The following is a 23345-nucleotide window of genomic DNA, read 5'->3' as shown; positions in this document are numbered from 1 at the left end:
TGTCAGTCATTTTAGCCATTCTAAGGGGTTTCTAGCAGGTTCTGACACAAAAGGTATCTATGTGCAGTGGGGCAAGCAAAAATATATTTTCCATCTGGTACCCAAGTTCTCTAAAAGAAGGAAATGTCTTTGTTTGAGAAAGGCCTTTGATAAGCTTATGCAGGTGGCAGGGAAGCCCTGAAGCCAGAGGTTGGAAGGAAGCACTAAAGAGATGATAAATTGGTCTACATAAGAATGGAATAAGGGCTTCCCTCGTGGTGCAGTGGTTAAGAATCCTCCTGCCAATGCAGGAGATACGTGTTCGAGCCCCGGTCCGGGAAGATCCCACATGCGGTGGACCAACTAAGCCCGTGCACCACAACTACCGAGCCTGCGCTCTAGAGCCTGTGAGCCACAACTACTGAGCCCGTGCGCCGCAACTACGGAAGCCCACGCACCTAGAGCCCGTGCTCCGCAATAAGAGAAGCCTGCGCACCGCAAGGAAGAGTAGCCCCCGCTCACCACAACCAGAGAAAGCCCGTGCGCAGCAACAAAGACCCAATGCAGCCTAAATAAATAAATAAATAAATAAGTTTAGAGGGGGGAAAAAAAGAATGGAACGAGAATTCGGGAGCATAATGAGAACAATTCTGACATCTTCAGGAGAGATTTAAGGAAATGTGGCCTATCTCTCTTGGACTCAGCCTGTCACCGTGGCTGCTAGTTTAGCCTCAACTTTATGTCCTGTTTCTGGTAACTGGGCTTCTGCCAATGCCTAAGACCCACTCCCGCATTCCCTGCAGTTATGGGACCTGTACATTTTGTGCGTAATTTATTTTTTAACTCAATACTATATCTTAAATCATTTTACCAAATTCTTTTAAAATATAATTTTTATTGGGTAGATGTATCACATGATATGAACATGTTATAATGTATTTAACTGTTTGGGGATGGACTATTTTTAGTTTTTGATATTATAAACAATCTGTGATGAACCACCTCTTTGTACAAAAGTATACATTTTCCCATGCCTTGCTGATGGTTTTATTAGAATAAATTTCAAGAAATGGAATACCTGGATCAAAGATGATGCACAGTTTTAAGGCTTTTAATACACTATTGCCAAAAAGCAGAGAGGCTGTTCTAGTTTCCATCAGAAGTGTCTAGGGCTCATTTCGTGTTCTCACTACCAACGGGCATTATCATTAAAAAATGTGTTTTTCTTGTGAGAGTTGCATACTTCTAAATTCATGTGTCAGTTAAGAGAAACAAGACTAAGATATGGTTATGAAATGATAGTGGTAAATATGAAGAAGGAACAAATTCAACGTTCACAGCATGGAAATGACATCCTTTTATGCCTGTGGCCAGTTCTTCCAAGGGCTTAACTTTTGGAATCTGGTTAAATTACATACATTCCTTGGACATAAGATAACTTTTGATTATATTTTATAAATCTATCTGGATAAACAAATCATCAAAACCATTGATGCTGATTTAAATAGCTAGGTGAAGCGATCAACAACCACTTTATCCATTCGTGCCCTGTCCTCATTTTATTGCTATTATAAGCAGATTTTTAAAAATATAATTAGACAGTAGCCTATCTCCAAGTTCACTGGAGATCCTGAAATTACTTTCAAAGACCTTTCACTTACTAAAAATTGGTCATCATCTTTCACTTAGTTTGGCTGGCTGAGGAATTTCGGCTAGCTGCCACAGGAAATATTCACATTGTGGAAAGGATCTGAAGGAAGAAAGGAAAAGAAGTTACAGTTAATCATGGGGTACATGAGTCAGCTTCAGTTTAACGATTTACTCTGAAGTGGAGAATTCAAAAAACATGGGAAGCCCTAGGGATGAGGAAGGAGAAAGCTATTAGTAGTTGGAATAATTTTCTTCAAAGAAAAAAATTCCTTTCTATATGAACTGCCATGAAAACCATCTGAATGTTGAAATTGTTTGCATTTGAGAATGATCTCTTCATTCCAGCTGCTGTTCGGGATAAAAACAAACTAGGTGTGCAACTGGAGCAGCTCGGAGGGCTTCAGATTTTGACATTCAGACAGATCACAGAAAAATGACTCAGATGCGATGTCAATATTTCTCCTGAGATTATGGAAGTTCTCCATGAGGGAATGATTTATTTTCACTTAATGCTACAAGTGAGTATGTTAGTGGTCGGGGCATCAAAATGGGATTTAGGATTCCTCTCTTACTGGGGGAGGTAATTGAGAAGATGCGACCGGTGGTTGACCCTCCAGCTGGATCTGGGCAACTGGAAGTCCCTCCCTCCCTCCCCTGCCCTTGGAATGTGTGTTCCACTTGCCTTCCCCGCTCCCAGAAGTTGCCCCAAGGATACAGCCTTGAGATAGCCATGTGGTGAGGAGACCATCTGAATTGTGTATGTGACTAAGTCCAGTTAAGTCCTCTATAAACTTAAGATTCTGGTGGGCAGCTATGGAGATCTACTTGTCTTGTGGCTGCCCAAGACAAGCCTTGTAGGTTAAGTTCCCTTGCTTATTATTAAACTTGCCACCTACCAATCTGGAGCAGGCTGCCTCTCTTAGGTCTCTCCTTGCCCTCTGTGTCTGGGGCCAGTTTGCAAGCCAACATTTCTCTGGTTTGCCATTAGTTTGTTTTTTTGTTTTTTGGTTTTTTTGCTAGCCTTGGGCAATTAATTTTGCCTTTTTTTTTTTTCAGGTTCTGTAAAATGCTAAAACACAAATAACTGAGATGCCAATGAGATTTTTACAAATACCTTACTGGCAGAGGCCATGTATTATGCACCAAAATAGCTGAAACTTTATTGAAAACATCTCATGATTGACTCTCAAAATGAGAATAATTCTGCTGTTATATTTGAACAAGCTTTATCCTATACCCTGGCTAAACCAATTTAATGTCATTTAAGACTATAAAAGCTGCTGCATTTATTGAATGGCCTTCTGACATCTATTTTTAACGTATGATGAATGCTGTACTTGGCAAGCCCTCAGCCGTGTCCCCAGTGGATGATCTGCCCGAGTAATTTGAGAGTAAATATTTTGAGATACTATCACCCTGAGAACGTTTTAATTAACTAGGTGCTTATGTATAGTGCTATTTCGAGGCCCTGTGAATGTTGCTTTATTTTTTTAAATTTATTTTTGGTTGTGTTGGGTCTTCGCTGTTGTACGTGGGCTTCCTCTAGTTGCAGAGAGCGGGGGCTACTCTTCCTTGCAGTGCGTGGGCTTCTCATTGCGGTGGCTTCTCTTTGTTGCGGAGCACGGGCTCTACAGCGCAGGCTCAGTAGTTGTGGCGCCCGGGCTTAGTTGCTCTGCGGCATGTGGGATCTTCCCAGACCAGGGATCGAACCCATATCCCCTGCATTGGCAGGCAGATTCTTAACCACTGCACCACAAGGGGAGTCCTGATTGTTGCTTTGGACTTCATAATTAGGACCCAATTATAATGCTATAGTGGGGGCAGAACCAAAATTGGCCTTGCAGGGGAATTAGGCCATAGCATGCTTTCTCCAAGTGTTTATTGTGTTCAAAGGGACAAGGTTCGACTCAAAGTAGAATCCCATTGTTCTGCAGAAATAGCATTAAATTATAGGCTAGGCATTGTACTGGTTGCTTCCCATTTAATCTCATTTAATATGCACAATTAAGTGTTATGCCCATTTGATCCATGGGGAAATTGATGCCACAGAAAAGGAAAGTAATTGATTCAAGGTCTCGTAAGTGCTGGAGCAGGGATGTGAATCACTGTACTCCAGAGCCCATGCTCTCAGTTGTGTCCCATACTGCTTCCCCAGTGTGCCCTGATACATACACACTGATGCACACACAGTCCTCTGTAGCACAGTGAACTAGCTGTCCTGTTTTTAAAACTGGAAGTGTTACTCTTCCTCTGCTGATGTACACTCATCCTTGCCAATGACATGAGCCAACTGCCAAGAATGAGCAAAAACCTAACCAGAGTGTGATTAGTCGATGGGTTATTTCCTATTAGGCCCTGTGATAGAGAAAATAGTGACTCCCCCAAAGATGTCCATGTTCTAATTCCCAGAATCTGTAAATACACTATGTTACATGGCAAAAGAGACTTAAGACTGAGATGGAATTAAGGTAGCTTAATCAGCAGACCTTAAAATGAGATTATTTTAGATTATCCAGGTGGGCTCAATGTAATCCCAAGGATCCTTAAATGTGGAAGAGAGAAGTTTTAGAGTGACGTGACGTGAGAAAGACTGACGGCCATTGCTGGCTTTGAAGATGGAGGAAGGGGCCATGAACCAAGGAATGCCAGCAGCCTAAAGAAACTGGAAAAGGCAAGGAAAAGGACACTCCTTCAGAGACTCCAGAAGGAACACAGCCCTCCTACTACCTCGATGTTAGCCCAGAGAGACCCATTTCAGACTTCTGACCTCCAGAACCGTAATATAATAAATCTGTATTGTTTTAAGTCATTATGTTTGTGGTAATTTGTTACAGTGGTGATAGGAAACTAATACAGGCCCGTTATTGATAAAGTTTATCAGGGGTCAGTGAATAATGGCCTGCAGGTCAAATCTGGCCCGCCACCTGTTTTTGTAAATCAAGTTTTATTGGAACCCAGCCATACCCATTAGTTCACGTATTGTCCAAGGCTACTATACTGGCGGAGCTGAGTGGCTGCAGCTGAGACCATTGGGCCTTCAGAGCCCAAACTATTGATAGAAAGAGACCCCTGATCTACAGTATAGTTATAAATAAAACACTATAACTGTGGATGCAAATTAGGTGTAAAAAAATGTACAAAATTTCTTTGAGAAAAATAACAAACCCTCCTATACCTTTTTTTGGTTAGTAGTCTAAAATTTCTCTTGAACAGAAAATGTAGCAAAATTCCACTTAATACAAGGCCCTCATCAGTTTCATGCAAGTGAGCTGAAATCCCAATGTGTGTCACACTATAGAAAGGTCAAATTGCATGAATGTGAAGTGAAGGAATAAAAACGTTATGAGGGAGGACATTTATGTTGTTGAGGTAGGCAAGAATTTAACTTTAATTCTTGTCCTTCCTGTCAAAGAAAAAAAAAACAAACAGAATAATTTCCAGCCTAAAAAAAGGTTGTTTTTCTTCTTTTCTTAAATCCCTTCTTCCTGCTCTCAGCTGGGAAACTCCTCTTGGATTGGCAGCATGTGCAGTCCAAGAGGCCGCCAGGCCAGTGCTCTCTGCACTGCCTGGCGTCAGCCTGCTACTCCCAACTAGCCTCAGAGGGGCTACTTCCTATCTGGGTCAACTCCCTTCTAAATGGGCGACAGAGGTAGACACTGCTAGAACACTGTCATCCACTTGAACTTGATTATAAAGTAGCATTACCATTCATGTTTGGCAACTGTTCTTTTTGTTGTAATGTTAGAATACTCTTTTGGCAAGTGTTTCATTTCTACTAAATGCCCCCTTTTCAGCATCTTTAGAACTTTTGCTCTGAATGTTTGTGAAAATCTATTTTTTCTAAGTTTTTTATCTTTTTGTCATGGAAAACATCAACCATTTATAAAAGTAGACAGAACATTATAATGAACCCCTTCACTTGTTGCACTCACTTCAAGAATTAATGGTTCCTGGCCGGTCTTGTTTCATCCTTTACACCCACCTACTTCCTCTTCGTCTAAATTCTTGAAGCAAATCCAAAATATAATATTGTTATATTTTATAATATAATATTTGTTTCATTGATGAATATTTACTCATAAATATTCCAGTATATATCTCAGAAAGACAAGGACTCTTTCAAAAATATAATCATGATACCATTATCACTTCTTTTTTTTTTTTTTTTTTTTATTATTTTATGTTTATTTAATTTATTTATTTATTGGCCTCACAGCATGTGGGATCTTAGTTCCCTGACCAGGGTTTGAACCCATGCCCCCTGCATTGGAAGCATGGCATCTTAACCACTGGACCGCCAGGGAAGTCCCATTATCACTTCTTAAAAATGCTTAACACTAATTCCTTATCAAATGTCCAGTCAATATTCAAGGAATTCTTTTTTTTAAATTATCCTAACTTGACCATTTTGAGCAGTCTGTGATTTTCATTCCCTCCCTGAGGCAGGCTGTGACAGAAGTGGTAAGTGCAGAATTAACATGTATTCACACACACCATCATAAACACCACCCCCCACACACAAACAAACCCTCCTGTACCCCAAAGCAGCTAACCTTCCTCATTTCTGGAATTAGGATCCCAAAGGGGGCAAAGAGGATGAGGGGGGAACAGGGCCATTGTACCTTCCTTTAACTCTGACCAACTGTAGGCAGATCAAATATTGAGGATTCCTTTTGCTTCCTTAACTTTCTTCATTTCATACCCAGGTAGTTCTTTTTATTTATTTATTTATTTTGGCCGCCCTGTGAGGCTTACGGGGTCTTAGTTCCTTGACCAGGGATTGAACCCGTGCCCTCGGCAGTGACAGCACGAAGTCCCAACCACTGGACCACCAGGGAATTCCACATACCCAGGTAGTTCTATGGCATCTGTAGAAGTCCTCCCTACTCACATGCTAGCTTCTCTCATAAAACTCAAAACATACTTCCAACATTTTGAAATCCTTTATTGTCCATCCCTGGAGGTAAATGACACACTGCCACTTGCTCAATCAGCCGTGTGAACAAAGGTGTATAGGGTGAGACTTTGTCTATCACTCATGTTTCTGAGGGGACTCACAGACTCTTGCATTCAGCATTTAAGAAATGTGTGTGGTAAAAAAAAAAAAAAAAAAAGAAATGTGTGTGGTGACTGAGGTAAACAATGGATTTTCTCACAAATGGAAACAATAATAATCCAAATTTCCTTTTTTTATTTTCAATCTCTCTTGCTGAAGAAAGTCTGTTCTTTCCATTCAGGCCAGCCTAGTGGATGCCTAGATCTGTCCTGCTTTCATGAGCCAGGGATGGAGTTGGTAAGGGGAGGAGGCAGGAAAGGTGTATATGTGTGTCTGTGTGTTTAGCATTGCCCAAAGCATTGCTTTAAGCCTGTCATGGCTCATGGTTTTTTAAAAGAAACAAACAACAAAAAAAAAACAGCTTCATTGAGATATAATTCCCACACCACACAATTCACCCATTTAAAGTGTACAGTTCAATGTTTTTTAGTATATTCACAGAATTGTGCAACCATCACCACAATCTAATTTTAGAACATTTTCTTCTCCTCCAAAACAAACTACAAAAAAAAAAAAAAAAGAAACTACACACCCATTAGTGGTCACTCCCCATCTCCCTTCACCTCCCATCCCGTGGTCTAGGCAACCACTAATCTTTCTGTCTCTATAGATTTGCCCATTCTGAACATTTCATGATTGATACTTTATTTCTTAAGGTTCAACTTTTAGGTGCTCTTTGGAAATTGGGGACACAGACTTTCCTTTCATGGCTAACATACAGCCTTTACCACGCAATATCTAAACTGAAGCATGAAAAGGAAACTCAGAAAGGGTAATGCTAATTGTATTTCCAGAAATACAATATGTTCAATAGAAGCTGTTAGGTTTTTTTTTCCTTCAAAATTGTCCTAACAGGGGCTTCCCTGGTGGCGCAGTGATTAGGAGTCCGCCTGCCGATGCAGGGGACGCAGGTTCGTGCCCCGGTCCGGGAAGATCCCACATGCCGCGGAGCGGCTGGGCCCGTGAGCCATGGCCGCTGAGCCTGCGCGTCCGGAGCCTGTGCTCCGCAACGGGAGAGGCCACAACAGTGAGAGGCCCTCGTACCGAAAAAAAAAAAAAAAAAAAAAAAAAAAAGTGTTTAAAAATTGTCCTAACAAATTTCTAACTAAACAAGGAACCAGTGTATTCTTTCTTGTAGATCTGGGTCTGCATGGCAGATTCTCCCTTCAGCTCCCCCAAATTGAGTAGTGTTTTTCAGGACTTTCATGGAATTCAAACACAAAGACAAATGAAACAATATTCTCATGCAACCATATCTTTTTTAACATTTGAAAGAATGGATTAAAAAGAATAATCAAATTATTAAAGCATAACATAAAAACAGGCCAAAAGATAATCAAATCATTTGGAAGTGGATGGAAGCAAACATTAACCACAGATAATGGGTCTGCTGACTTGTGTGGGTTGTTGTTGTTGTTTTTTAACATCTTCATTGGAGTATAATTGCTTTACAACGGTGTGTTAGTTTCTGCTTTACAACAAAGTGAAACCGTTATACATATACATATATCCCCATATCTCTTCCCTCTTGTGTGCGTTTTTAATTTCTCCTTTCTTTAATAAACCCTGTCTTGAATCTTTGTATTCATTCACTGCTGTTTTCCTCTCTAATATTTTTGTGCAGTGCCCCAGAATATTCAACAAGGGAGGCATACAAATTAAATTGTCAGTATCCTTAAAGAGTTCTGAAGCATTTACCATTTTCCAAAAGACCAGAAAAGGCGGCTTCGGGACCATAGATAAATAACTCAATCATTTCCAAAAACAGGGCTTCCCTGGTGGCGCAGTTGTTGAGAGTCCGCCTGCCGATGCAGGGGACACGGGTTCGTGCCCCGGTCCGGGAGGATCCCACATGCCGCGGAGCGGCTGGGCCCGTGAGCCATGGCCGCTGAGCCTGCGCGTCTGGAGCCTGTGCTCCGCAACGGGAGAGGCCACAACAGTGAGAGGCCCGTACCGCAAAAAACAAACAAACAAAAAAAGAAAAGTAATTTCCAAAAACAACTTTGCCGTTGGTCTTCTTAGTAAGATGGATTCCACACCAGAGCTCATCAACATATTGTGACTTAGCAACATATTCTCTGAAAAGGAGGCGGGGATGATGCCTCAAACTTGGCTCTATTTATAAAAATCACTTGGAGGGTTTGGAGTTTCAATCTTTGCATTTTGAAATGTGAAGAGCAAAACAAAAACCACACCCCCAAACACCTCACTATTATTTGTTTTAAATGACTTCAGCCAGCTTAACACTAGAGCTTAATTCTTTGGGTTTGAGTTGACAGCTAAAACAACACCCATTGAGAACGTTAGTACAAACATAGATAAAGGCCGTTAAAAAGACAAATGTTGCAGTCCCATGTTTTGTTGCATTACTCAGTTTAAATTGAAAATGGTGTTGGGATTTTTTTTTTCTCCTGAAGGAAGGAAACTTTTTTCTGTTCCTGGGCTTCATGGTTATTTCCTCTCTTCCACTGTTGGAGCCCGACAGAGCCAACCCTTACATCAGAGGCATCTGTTTGCACAAGGAAACTTTTGGTAAAATACAACTGGCCCTAAAAGGTTATTGCAAGGAGCTTTGGGTTACTCAGTAAGTTTAAAAAAGCTATATTTTGAACATCTGAAGGACAAGTGTTGCGGGAATATGCTCTGTCTGTGAATGGGAGTGAGTTGAGGAAGGGTCCTGTCTGCTCGGGGAAGGGGGCGGTATGAGGGATAGGATCTTGAGTTCACAGACCATCAGAGACTTTCTCTGGCCACTCTTCAGGCTCTTTGGATCCTTTCAATTTTGGTTAACTAGCAGCACGAACATCACCCATGGTTAGGGGCAGGCAGCTGTATTGTTAATACAAAATTACTGAGTTCGGAAACGTGCAACAAAGATTTCAACCAACAGTCCTTAATTGATGCAAAAATTTCTTCTGACTCCTGCCATCCCGAATCACTGTAGGACTTAGTTCTAGGACTCCCTATTGAACCAAGGAGAATACTCCTCTTCCTTTAGCCCTGGTCATCTTTCAATACACAGGGGGACCGTCTGTGGGGCTGCTTCTGTATGATACTAGTGGGTGAAGAATTTGCAACTGCTTCACTAGTGAGATGCAGTAAGAGAAATCTGAGATCCCATTTCCCTGAGTGAAGTATTCTACTGAGCTCTCATGTGATAAAGTAAAAAAATTCAATGCCAGGTTGTCCTAGGGGAGATATGTTTTCTCCTATAAAGTCCAGGAGGAAAGCCTTTACAGCCGCAACTCCTTCACTTATTCAACAAATATTTATTGAGCTCTTTTCACGTGCCAGGAGCTATTCTGGGTTTCCAGAATACAGAAATGAATAAGACCAACAAAAATCTCCACCTTCATTGAGCTCCTATTCTAATGAGGAGAAAGGCTACAGATAAGAAACGTTGATGGTTGTCCACCAAAAATCCATTTTCCACCTATCCCTTGGAAAATGGGATGCTAAGCTATATTTCCCAGTTTCCCTTAGAGTTAGGTGTGGTCATGCGACTAAGTTCTCGCTGATGAAATGTGAGTGGCAGTGACTTACGCTACTTCCTAAATCGGGCTTTGAGACTTTGGCTGTGCCTCCTTCGCGTTCTCTTCCCCTTTTCAGCCAGCAGGGACCTGAACCTGGTAGTAACCCAGCTTCAATCATGCATATGAGAAAAGTGCTGTAGGAGGTGGCAGAGCAACACAGTGGGAGGATCCCAGATCTCTGAATGACTGGAGCAGAGATACTCTACTGGCGTAGACTGTTCATTTCTATATTCTTCAAGCCATGGTACTCTGGGGTTTCTTGCTTATAGTCATTTGACAATACCCTAACTAATATAATAAACAAATAAATATGTAAGACATGATAATGTCATACGGGATAACTGCAATGGAGAAAAATAAAAGCATAATGAGAATAGAGAAGAACGGAGTTGTCATTTATTGAATTGGGGAAGATTCTGTGAAGATCAGGTTTGGGGGAAGAGCAAGGGTTAATTTGGGGGTATATTAAGTTTGAGGATGCCTCATAGACATCCAAATAGAGATGCCAGGTAGGAACAGATGGATATGTAAATCTAGAATGAAGGGGGAAATGCATCTGCACACAGATAATATAAAGCTATAAATTGGATGAGATCACCGGGGAAGGGAGGGAGGGTAAACAGAGAAGTGCTGTAAGAAGAGAGACCTGGAGCCTTCCAACATTTACAGTTTGGGCAGTTGAAAAGGAATCAGGAGGGGTAACCAAGAAAAAGCCCTCAGTGAAGTAGGAGGAAAGCCAAGAGAGTCTGGCATCCTGGAAGCTTCGTGAACAAAGTATTTCAAGATTATTCACCGAAAGGCACTGAGGGACAGAAAGGGAGCACAACTCTGAGAACCAAAAAGCCCAGGGTGCTATTGCCATCATTTATCAATTATGAGACCTTAAGTACGTCTCTTAATAAAATTGAGGCCCAGGGGCTTCCCTGGTGGCGCAGTGGTTAAGAGTCCGCCTGCCAATGCAGGGGACACGCGTTTGAGCCCTGGTCCGGGAAGATCCCACATGCCATGGAGCAACTAAGCCCGTGCGCCACAACTACTGGGCCTGTGAGCCACAACTACTGAGCCCGTGCGCCACAACTACTGAAGCCCATGTGCCTGGAGCCCGTGCTCTGCAGTAAGAGAAGCCACTGCAATGAGAAGCCTGCGCACTGCAACGAAGAGTAGCCCCCGCTTGCCGCAACCACAGAAAGCCCGCATGAAGCAACAAAGACCCAACGCAGCCAAAATAAATTAATTAATTAAAAAGAAATTGAGGCCCAGAGAGTTTATCGGTGTAAGGGGACAGCTAAACTCAATGACCCACAAGCTTCCTCTAAGGGACTTCCCTGGAGGTCCAGTGGTTAGGACTCTGCACTTTCACTGCTGAGGGCCCAGGGCCACCGGAAAAAAAAAAAAAAAAAGCTTCCTCTAAGCTATAAAATTTGGGAGGAAAATAAGCAAAAGTGAAAACTTCAGTATGACTTAGTTTTTTATTCCTTAGCTAGACTATAAGTGCTTTCAGGGTAGAGAAACAAGTCCTATATATCTGCATCCCCACATGCCGCACAGGCTAGAGGGTCTCACAGCAGATATACAGTAGATACAAGTATCTGATAACTCCACGTGAAACTCTTCAGCCTCATCTTGTCTGAATAGTGAGGATTATAAATGCAACCGACAGAAGAAATAGAGCCAGGTTCCCACGAGAACAGAGTCCAGGAGGACACAGATACGGAAGCTCCATGCACAGTGCACAAACACCATCCATGTCTTGCCACCTCCTCTTGAGGCAAATCTTTCAGTTAAACCTTGAAACCACTCAAAGATGTGTCTCAACTTTTTCTCCTTTTCTTTCTCAGGTACATTTCCATCCCTGGAGATGCTCAAGAGGAAAGCAAAGCAGGCAACCGGAAGGGAAAGGATCATGAAGCAAAAGTACAAATAGAGCCATGAACTTCCAAGTGACTTATTGGGGAAAAGTTGTCTCTATCAGTTCTTTAATGGGGAATGTGCAAACATCCTGTTCAGAAGTTATTCCTGATTGGCTTTGGCTATCATATTCCACAGATACTTAAACTGATCGAACCAAGGTTTTGAAGTGGCTTGTTCTTTTGGAGTCTCTTTTGGTTTGTATCATGCCACAAGACAGCTTTTAGGAACACTGTAGAATAGTGTATCTCCATTTTTTCTCCCAGCAATTCTATGGTATAAATAGGGTGATTTTATAATGTGAAATGCCAATGAAATTTGTGAACCTGAGGCCTTAATTTTTTAAAGATTATCACTAAATATTACATTGGTTTAACCTCTAAATCCTCAGCATAATTTTTGCTCAGCTGTTTCCTTCTCAAATATAGTAAATGAGATTTCAGGAATGCGGGCTATGAAATAATGTTAATAACAGTGTTTTCACAATAAACACCAACCTAAATGATTTCCCAATAGCTTGTTGTTGAAAAATAATCACAACAGAGTAGTTTCCCTAAAAAAAGCTGCAGAATTTTTGTTTGTTGAAATTTTGTTGTTGAAATTAAAAGTCTACCAATAGACCATTAAGTAATCATATTTAGTGGCCTCTTGTATTTTAACAGATGTTTAAACTCAGGATAAACACAGAATGACTTGTGCAATTGCCTGTTTTGGACAACCTCAGAAAACTTGAGTAGTCTTTTCAGGAATAATGTTAATGAGAATATCTTGTTTTCTCTTAACAACTCAGAATTATTTCATTTTGTGCTATTAACATATTTGCAATCTGGATGGACGCTGCAATTACTCTTGAGTAACTACATATATGAGGAAATCTGAGATGCCTTATTGATCTAAACCCAGTAATTGATTTAGAACTTCTTTTTCTCTTGGTGTCTTGTTCTCTTTCCATTTCTTGCCACTTTTACTCTTCATTTACCTGGAGATGTGAACTCAAGAGGTGTTCACACAGCCTGCAGTTTTAGTGACTGTAACAACTGTTTGCACAGTATGGCAGTGCCTCAAAAAACTAAAAATAGAGTTGCCATATGATCCAGCAATATCACTCCTGGGCATATATCTGGACAGAACTACAACAAAAAGATACATGCACCCCAGTGTTCATAGCAGCACTATTCACAATAGCCAAGACACAGAAACAACCTAAATGTCCATCGACAAATGAATGGATAAAGAAGATGTGGTACATACATAGAATGGAATACTACTCAGCCATAAAAAGAATGAAATAATGTCATTTGCAGCAAAATGGATGGTCCTGGAGATTATCATATTAAGTGAAGTCAGTCAGAATGAGACAAATACCATATGATATCACTTACATGTGGAACCTAAAATATGACACAAATGAACTTATCCACGAAACAGAAATAGACTCACAGACATAGAGAACAGACTCACAGACATAGAGAACAGACTTCTGGGGTGGGCAGTGGGATAGGGATGGATTGGGAGCTTGGGATTAGCAGATGCAAACTATTATATATAGAATGGATAAACAACAAGGTCCTACTGTATAGCACAGGGAACTATAGTCAATATCCTGTGATAAACCATAATGGAAAAGAATATTAAAAAGAATGTATATATATGTATAACTGAATCACTTTGCTGTACAGCAGAAATTAACAGAACATTATAAATCAACTATACTTCAAAAAAAAAAAAACATAGAAAACAAAACAGGGCTTCCCTGGTGACCCAGTGGTTAAGAATCCATCTGCCAGGGCTTCCCTGGTGGCACAGTGGTTGAGAGTCCGCCTGCCAACACAGGGGATATGAGTTCGTGCCCCAGTCCGGGAAGATCCTGCGTGCTGCGGAGCGGCTGGGTCCATGAGCCATGGCCGCTGGGCCTGCGCTCCGCAACGGGAGAGGCCACAGCAGTGAGAGGCCCACGTACCACGGAAAAAAAAAAAAAAAAAAAAAAAAAAGAATCCACCTGCCAATGCAGGAGACACGGGTTCAAGCCCTGGTCCGGGAAGATCCCACATGCCACGGAGCAACTAAGCCAGTGCGCCACAACTACTGAACCTGCGCTCTAGAGCCCACGAGCCACAACTACTGAGCCTGCGTGTCACGACTACTGAAGCCCACGCGCTAGAGCCCATGCTCCGCAACAAGAGAAGCCACCGTGATGAGAAGCCCACACACCGCAATAAAGAGTAGCCCCTGCTCGCTGCAACCAGAGAAAGCTGCACACAGCAACAAAGATCCAACACAGCCAAAAATAAATAATAAAATAAATTTAAAATTCTTTTAAAAACTAACTTTCCCTTAAAAAAATAAACAGATGGGAAAAAAAAAACTGTTTTCACTGCCTTTTGAAGCTAAAAAGTGCAACCACTATGTGATAAGTTGTTTCCTCTCGATATTAGAAATAAAGCAGTTTAAAGAGCAAGGGAACTTTTCTAATAGGTCTCAAAGACTTGCATAGTAGAAACACTTTTGTCTTTTCCTTGCATCCTCTTCTTGGTGCTATGAAACAAGCTCTTTGCTGTTGCTTTGTAAGACAGCATGTCAGTTTGCTTTTTACCTGCCAATACCAGAAAATCTAACTAGGAACGGCTTAAACCAGCACTTCTCAAATTTTAATGTGGCTAGGAATCACCAGGGGCTCTTTTTAAAATGCAGCTTCTGGGCTTCCCTGGTGGCGCAGTGGTTGAGAGTCCGCCTGCCGATGCAGGGGACACGGGTTCGTGCCCCGGTGTGGGAGGATCCCACATGCCGCGGAGCGGCTGGGCCCGTGAGCCATGGCCGCTGAGCCTGCGCGTCCGGAGCCTGTTGCTCCGCAACGGGAGAGGCCACAACAGTGAGAGGCCCGCGTACCGCAAAAAAAAAAAAAAAAAAAAAAAAAAAAAAAAAATGCAGCTTCTGATTCATTAGGTCTGGAGCATTTCTAACAAGCTCCCAAGCATGCTGATGCTACTGGTAATCATACTGCATCTTGAATAGCAGGGGCTTAAACAGAAAAAAACCTTTATTACCTCATGCAACAAGTCCATAAGAAGGACGTTCTAGGGTTAGTTCATTCAGAAATTTAATGATGTCATCAAGAACCCAGGTTTTTTCTTTCCCCTCTGCCATCCTCAGCATGTTGGCATTGGTCCACGTTTGCCCCCTAATGGTTGCAAGAAGGCTGCAGCAGGACCTACTATCACCTATTCACCCAGCCAAAGACAGAGGCAGAAAGAGCAGTTTCTCCTTATGTATCTCTTTGAGTTTCCCAGAAGACTTTGCACTCTACCCCCAGAAGACTTTCCCTTATGTCCAACTGACCAGAATTGTGTGTCACAAATTTGTTCCCAAACCAATCACCAGTGATTGGCTTTGACTACTCAAGATTCATCCTCTGAGGCTAGGAAGTGTCCTGACCTTCCTTGAAACACATAGCTTGAACAAAATCAGAGTTCTATTTGTTATAGAGAAAGGAGGTAACAGGGCTGTTGGGTAGGCAGCCAAGAGTGTCTGCGACAAGCAATGTCCAAGGCTGGACTTCTAATTTACATGGACACTGCTTGGTTTTCTTTAAGAAAGAATTCAGGGGCTTCCCTGGTGGCGCAGTGGTTAAGAGTCCGCCTGCCGATGCAGGGGACGCAGGTTTGTGCCCCGGTCCGGGAGGATCCCGCGTGCCGCGGAGCGGCTGGGCCCGTGAACCATGGCCACTGAGCCTGCGCGTCCGGAGCCTGTGCTCCACAGCGGGAGAGGCCAAAGCAGTGAGAGGCCCGCGTACTGCAAAAAAATAAATAAAAATTAAAAAAAGAAAGAATTCAAAGCTCACTCTAACAAATACCACTGCAATGAAAAAATCTCTATGACCACATGTCTAATCTTCAGCCAATGGATAACACATTCTAAACAATATTAAATGCAACAAGTACGGCCAACTCTAGTGAAACTAATGAAGTTGATTGCTTATTTTTAGCATATTTGTCCTCTGTTTCAATGGCTTCCTATCGAAGTACCATAGAAACTGGGTGGCTTATAACAGAAATGTATTTCTCACAGTTCTGGAGGCTAGGAGGTCTGAGATTAGGGTGCCAGCATTGTCGGGTTCTGGTGAGAACCCTCTTCCTGCTTTACAGATGGCTGCCTTCTTGCTGTGTCCTCACACAGCAGAGAGCAGAGAAAAGAAGCAAGTTCTCTCATGTCTCTTATAAGGGCACTAAGCCCATTTGTGAAGGCTCAACTCTCATGACTTAATCACTTCCCAAAGGCCCTACCTCCTAAAACCATCCCATTGGGGGTTAGAATTTCAACATATGAATTTTGGGGGGACACAAACATTCAATCTATAGCTTTCCCCATCAACCCATTCTCAGGTCCAGGAATCCAGCACCTACACACGGCCTTTCTGTTTTTTTCAGGGGCCTCTTTTCAGCCATCTACATTTCTCTGGGCCAAGTTTCAACCTCTGGACAATGTGGCAGAGGAGAGCTCACCCCTTAGGGCACTAACTAATGGCTTCTAGTGGATTCACTTTCTACCTTTCCAAGGCAATGTCCACACTGTAACACAGGACTTTCACAGCACAATCCCTAGTCTTGAGGACTGGCCTGGTTCACGAGGGAGGGTAGCCTAGTAGAACCCAGAGATGAACATAGTAGAACTTTACCATTTCAAAAGGAGACTATTTATAAAAATCAAAGATTATTGATCTCTAGATCTCATAATCTTACCTTTCAAAGGACCAAATGAGAAAAAATAAGTCTCGCAAATAGCTACTAAGAGACTGAAATAAGAGAGTAGAAAGAAAAGAATGTACCATTTATATGTTCTTGCCACGGGGAGTAGGAGCAGCTCTCTTTTCTCCATCCTGCAACTCCTTCCTCCTGTGACTTTCACTGATGCATGCACCCATTCTATTCATTCAAACACATACTGAATTTCTACTACATGACCAAAATACATCATTCTTCATTTTATCCTAAAAGCCCTGCTGCTAAATGAAAAGTTATTAAATCAAAAAAGTTACCATTAATTTCAATGGAAAAAATCATGATATACCTAACCCAACCCGAGATACTGAAACAACTTTTTGCAGATAGAAAAGTAGATCAATTGGACAGTGAAAACATGTTTCTATGTGTAATAAACAGCAATTTTAAAGCAAATAACTTTGAAGTCATAATATAAGAAAGGAAGAGAGAAGAGTTGTTGGTGAGTGATACTGGTGGAAGGCGTGTGAGGGAGTCCTTCTTTGGAAGGTGTGGAGAGTTGTGACTGACTTGCAGACAGACATGCCATATTGGAGTTAGATGTGCATATTGTTAATTTTCACGTACTTAAGACTTGAACACAGAAGACACTTCTGACATGGATGGCTCTGGCATAACCATAGAAGAAGGAGAATCTCTAGGTTGAAGAAGGACGAGGTAGAGGTTCATTTGTCTTCTCATATTTCAACAATGGCAGTCCAAAATCAGATTGATTCTCCAGCCACTGTATAAGATGTTTCAAGTTTCTCAAATACCTCTTAAAAACTTAACAGGACGTGATGTAATTTCTTAGAACATACAACTGATTTTTTTTTTTTGGAGTATAGTTGATTTACAATGTTGTGTTAGTTTCAGGTGTACAGCAAAGTGAATCAGTTATACATATACATATATCCACTCTGATTTTTTTTTTAGATTCTTTTCCCACATAGGCCATTACAGAGTATTGAGTTCCCTTTGCTATACAGCAGGTTCTTATCAGTTATCTATTTTATATATAGTACTGTGTGTATATGTCAGTCCCAATCTCCCAATTTATCCCTCCCCCACCAATCCCGTGGTAACATACAACTGATTTTTATCTTTTCATGATTCGTGAAAATCATACACAGTAGAAATGAGTTCTGCCTCTTCATCCAACATTCACTAGTTGCAGTTGGTTACCAAGTTAGCTTGCCAGATTATAGTCTCTGCATTGTGTCTTTCATTGTTTCCCACTTTGCAAACCCTCGGGCACTAGATTAGTCCAGGTCTCCTTCTTGGCTCATGTGAACTCCTCATCCTCCCTTCTAAAAGGCCTCCCTGCTTAGAGGTGGTACACCTAGTGATTAGGGGCAAGGGCTGGGGGAGGGGCTAAATAGGTGAAGGAGGTCAAAATGTACAAACGTCCAGTTATGAAATAATTAAGTCGTGGGGATGTAGTGTACAGCATGGTGGGTACAGTTAATAATACTGTATTGCATATTTGAAAGTTACTAAGTAAGTAAATCTTTAAAGTCTTCATCAGAAGAAAATAAATTTGTAACTATGGTGATAAATGTTAACTAGACTTATTGTGGTGATCACATTGTAATATACATAAATATCAAATCATTATGTTGTACACCTGAAACTAATCAGTTGACCCTTGAACCATGCAGGGCTTAGGGGCCCCGACACCCCCATGCAGTTGAAAATCACCTATAACTTTACAGTCAGCCCTCTGTATCCAAGGTTCTGCATCCTCGGATTCAACCAACTGCAGATTGTGTAGTACTGTAGCGTATATTTATTGAAAAAGAATCTGCATATAAGTGGACCCATGCAGTTCAAACTCATGCTATTCAAGAGTCAACTGTAATGGGGACCTCCCTGGTGGTGCAGTGGTTAAGAACCCGCCTGCCAATGCGGGGGACACGAGTTCAAACCCTGGTCCGGGAAGATCTCACATGCCGCGGAGCAACTGAGCCCGTGCGCCACAACTACGGAGCCTGTGCTCTAGAGCCCGCAAACCACAACTACTGAACCCTCGTGTCACAACTACTGAAGCCCACGCACCTAGAGCCCGTGCTCCGCAACAAGAGAAGCCACCACAATAAGGAGCCCATGAACTGCAATGAAGAGCAGCCCCTGCTCGCCGTAACTAGAGAAAGTCCGCGTGCAGCAACGAAGACCCAACGCGGCCGAAAGTAAATAAATAAAATAAATAAACTTTTTTTAAAAAGAGTCAACTGTAATGTTATATGTCAATTATACCTCAACAAAAAATAAGAAGTAAGGGCTGTGGAGCCAGATTGCCTGTGTTCATATTCTTCGTCTACAGCTTCCTAGCTGGTGTGATCTCAAAAAATTAACCTTTCTGTGCTTCAATTTTCCTCACCTATATAATGGGATGATAGTACCTACTTTGCAGGGTTGCTGTAAGACTTGAGTTTAAATATAAAGTCCTCAGAACAGTGCATGGCACACAGTAAGCTCTCGATAAGTGTGTTATTTTCGCTTCCCTTTCCCCTATTAGCTATCCTTATGCTGCTCAGAATTATCTTCCTAAATCATCTTAATAACTGCTACCATGTATTGAGTATTTACTATGAGCCAGGTACCGTACTAGGTACTTTATACACAAGACCCATTTAGTCATTACTCATTATCCCGAGATTAGAGATGAAACTCAACCTCAGAGGACCCTGGGATTGGGACATGCAGTTCTTCAAAGTGACAGCATGCCCCTACTTGACAAAAGAAGCCAAGAAAGAGGCTTTTCTCCATGCTTGGCCAGAATTCTAAAGGAGAACCGTCAGGGCACAGATGGGGCTGGGCCAGGAGCAGCAACATGTATCAACGAGACAAAAGCGTGAGGGAGCGGTAAGATTCCGGGCCAGGAGACAGCAGAGCCGACTCTCCCACCTGGAAACTCGCCCTCTGGAGCTCAGCTCAGTTCCCGCTGCGTGGGCGGGCGTGCTGGCTTCGAGTGCTGGGCGGGGACAGGGCCGAGCCCCCTAAAACAAGGCCCCAGCCCCTCTTTCCGCCTCTCCTCTTGCTGCTTTCCTGCCTCTGCCACGCACTGCAGCCGGAAGGAATTACTGCCTGACACTGTCTCCTCCAGGGACTTTTTTTTTTTTTTTTTTTTTGCGGTACGCGGGCCTCTCACTGTTGTGGCCTCTCCCATTGCGGAGCACAGGCTCCGGACGCGCAGGCTCAGTGGCCATGGCTCACGGGCCCAGCCGCTCCGCGGCATGTGGGATCTTCCCGGACCGGGGCACGAACCCGCGTCCCCTGCATCGGCAGGCGGACTCTCAACCACTGCGCCACCAGGGAAGCGCCACCAGGGAAGCCCCTCCAGGGAGCTTTTACTGATGAAAAAAGAACTCTTTCCTCCTTTGCTCCCACGTCCACATTGATCTGTGCTTCTCTCACGGCGCTTTCCTTGCTCTACTTTTTGGTGGCGCTCTTTGTGTCTTTGCCTCACCCCTTTCTTACAAACCAGTGACCTCCTGGAGGCATGGCCTGGTTCACCTCTGTATCCCCTGCCATGCCCACCCAGCGCCTGCCGGAACCCCCAGTATGAATGCATGGCGTTATCCCCTTCCCCATGCTCGTCTTTCGGGGTCTCTGCTCTGTGGTAGAGGCTGTATATTATGGGGGTTAAAAATGCAGGCTCCAGAGTTCTGTTTGAATCTCAGTTCTTCCACCTCTCGGCTGTGGCTTTGGACAACTCACTGACCCTCTCTGCACCTCCACACTCTCATCTGTGAAATGGGATTGTGTGTGCGAGTAAATGAGTTTGCAAACGTAAAGGATTTACAACAGTGACTAGTTCTCCCTAGTGACAGTTACATGGAATCTTACTTTTTGAAATCTAGTTCAATTTCAGTTCACCTAACAAAAGAAAAGCACAAGCAGGGAGTTTACGTGTGCTCGGCGCTTGCTACACATCCTGCTGGGTTAATTTGGGGGTTCATGTTGGCAGCAAGCCTAACCGGTAGACTGACTTTTCAAACACCTCACTGAAGGTCACCAAATGTAAAAAACCACTGATAACGCCGCTAACAAACTCATTTAGACTTTCTACATCCCATAATATTGCAAATAGAAGTGCATAAGCCCCATTTTCATTTATCAGTGGTTTGTGGTGAAGGGTGATGTGGACTCAACCAGCAGAAGCACTTGGAGGCTCTGATAATTCTGCCTTTCCCTCCCTTTTCACTTTCTGGATGTGGATTTGGGTTTCTTTTCTCAAGTGACCTGGGTGGTGAACAGACTGTCCCAAGAGCATGAGGCAATTCTGTTCATGGTGTTCCCTGCTGCTCTTTTTCTAGGAAATCCACCTGTGTTCTAAGATGATTACATCCACCTCTGCCCTCAAGCAAGTCATTAAAAAGCTGAGCTAAGGCCAAAGCTTCTCCAAAACGGTTTTGTAGAGATTCAGATGCATAAAATACTCAACTTCTAAGTCCCAAAGAGTCTTAGAAAAGATTGATGGACAAGCTGCCCATCTAATGTAATTCACTTCATGTGCAGGCATATTTATATCATAGCAATGTCTCACTTATCTGACTTCTCAGGGAATGAGGACACTCACAGACCATAATTTCTGAAAACTACTGCAGCTAGTTCCTTTGGGTGCCCAAATCTTTTCTTTTAAAAGAAAAAAACGAAATGATTTCGAAGTGTGACCTACACTGCTGCTTTCTTTAGAAGAGAATATGGAAAATGATTTCATCCAGGGGGACGTCATTTCCAGCCTCTCCTCACCATGACTCAGCCTGAGCGCATCTTCTTCCCCTCAGAGCAGGCTCTGCTTCCATCCTCCTCTGTCCCAGGTGGAGGAGCCACCAACCACGCAGCCCCTCAGAGAACCAGCCTCCACAGCACCATCTCTCGCACCCCAACCCTGTTGAGTCAGCCCTCACACCCTGTTGATTTTGTCACCGATTTCTCTCCTTCATTTCAATCTCTATTCCCACTGCCCCATTTCTGGAGCTCGCCACCCCCTCTACCTGGACCACTGGCAAAGCTGCATCTCCACTCTGCATTCACTGATGGTCCACGTGAAATACTCACCTGCTAATGTCATATTGTTGTTTGAAAATCTTTCAATGGCTTCCAGTTGCCTGAAGGATAAAGCCCAAGCTTGACAAGACAGCATACGACACCCTCAGTGACACAGCCTCCGAGTTTCAAACTTTTCCCTCTAACCTTCCCTTCGTCTCTGATTGAAATACAGCTCTGCTTAAGTTCTTGCACAAAGGAGCCTCCAAGCCTTGCTCCTCCTGTCTCCTGGACCTGGAATACCTTTCCTCCTTCTCTTTGCCGCCTCAGTTCCAACTCTCCCTTTAGGCTGAGGCTCAAGTCCCCTCTTTCGGAAAGTCCTCCTTCTTCCCTGCCCATGCTTGTTGGTTGAGACGGATGTTCCTCCTTAGAGGTCCCATAGTGCCCTGTGCATATGATGGGGTCAAGGTGAAGACCATGCGTAATTCGATCACGTGATGATATAGTTCGTCCACTCACATTTTCCTCTCCCTGTTTTCACTCCCAGCGGCCTCTCACCAAGGCCATCTTTGGGCACATTATCAGTTGCCTCCTAACTCCCATGACATTTTGGATAGCAGCTTCTAATCTGCAGTGGCCTGGGAAACTGGATAATCAGGCTTATCAGGAATTGTAGGCCCAAAAAAATGTCAAGAGTGGTTAGGTCAGAATATTGGCATTATGGGTGATATATTTTTCTTTCTACTTTTCTTTTTTTTTTTTTTGCGGTACACGGGCCCCTCACTGTTGTGGCCTCTCCCATTGCGGAGCAGCGGCTCCGGACACGCAGGCTCAGCGGCCATGGCTCACGGGCCCAGCCGCCCTGCAGCATGTGGGATCTTCCCGGACCGGGGCACGAACCCGCGTCCCCTGCATCGGCAGGCGGACTATCAACCACTGTGCCACCAGGGAAGCCCTCTACTTTTCATTTTTAAACCAAATTTCCTCTAATGAGTATGTACTATATTTATGATAAAGATGTTAAGAATACATACATTTCAGTTAGTAAAGATTTTAATGAAGATCAGTACCTTAGGCTAATTCCTTACAATTTCCAGAGTCTAAGTGTGGTCCCCAGACCAAGACCAGCAGCCTCACTGGGGAGCGTGGTAGAAATGAGAAGTGGGCCCTACCTCAGACTTACTGCATCAGAAATCCCGGGGCTGGGGCCCGGCACTTTGTGATTTAACAAGCCCCGCAGGCGGTTCTGACACACACTCAAGTTGAAAAATCACTGGTTTAAGGAACAAAGTCCAGAATGTTAACATAGGGTTTGGTGACAACTGCTGTTTCAGGTGTTCTGGAGCCTTTTTAGTTGTTGCTTATTTCAAAGTTTAGGGCCCTGTGTTCTAGGGGGTATGGCTTCCAAGGAGCTGCCCTCCGAGCCCTCACGGGGATGAGCTGCATCTCTTCTGAAAAGGAAGCGCCTAAACA

This window comes from Phocoena sinus, chromosome X (assembly GCF_008692025.1).
Source record: "Phocoena sinus isolate mPhoSin1 chromosome X, mPhoSin1.pri, whole genome shotgun sequence".
NCBI classification, from domain to species: Eukaryota; Metazoa; Chordata; class Mammalia; order Artiodactyla; family Phocoenidae; genus Phocoena; species Phocoena sinus.
This window is presented reverse-complemented; position numbering follows the sequence as displayed.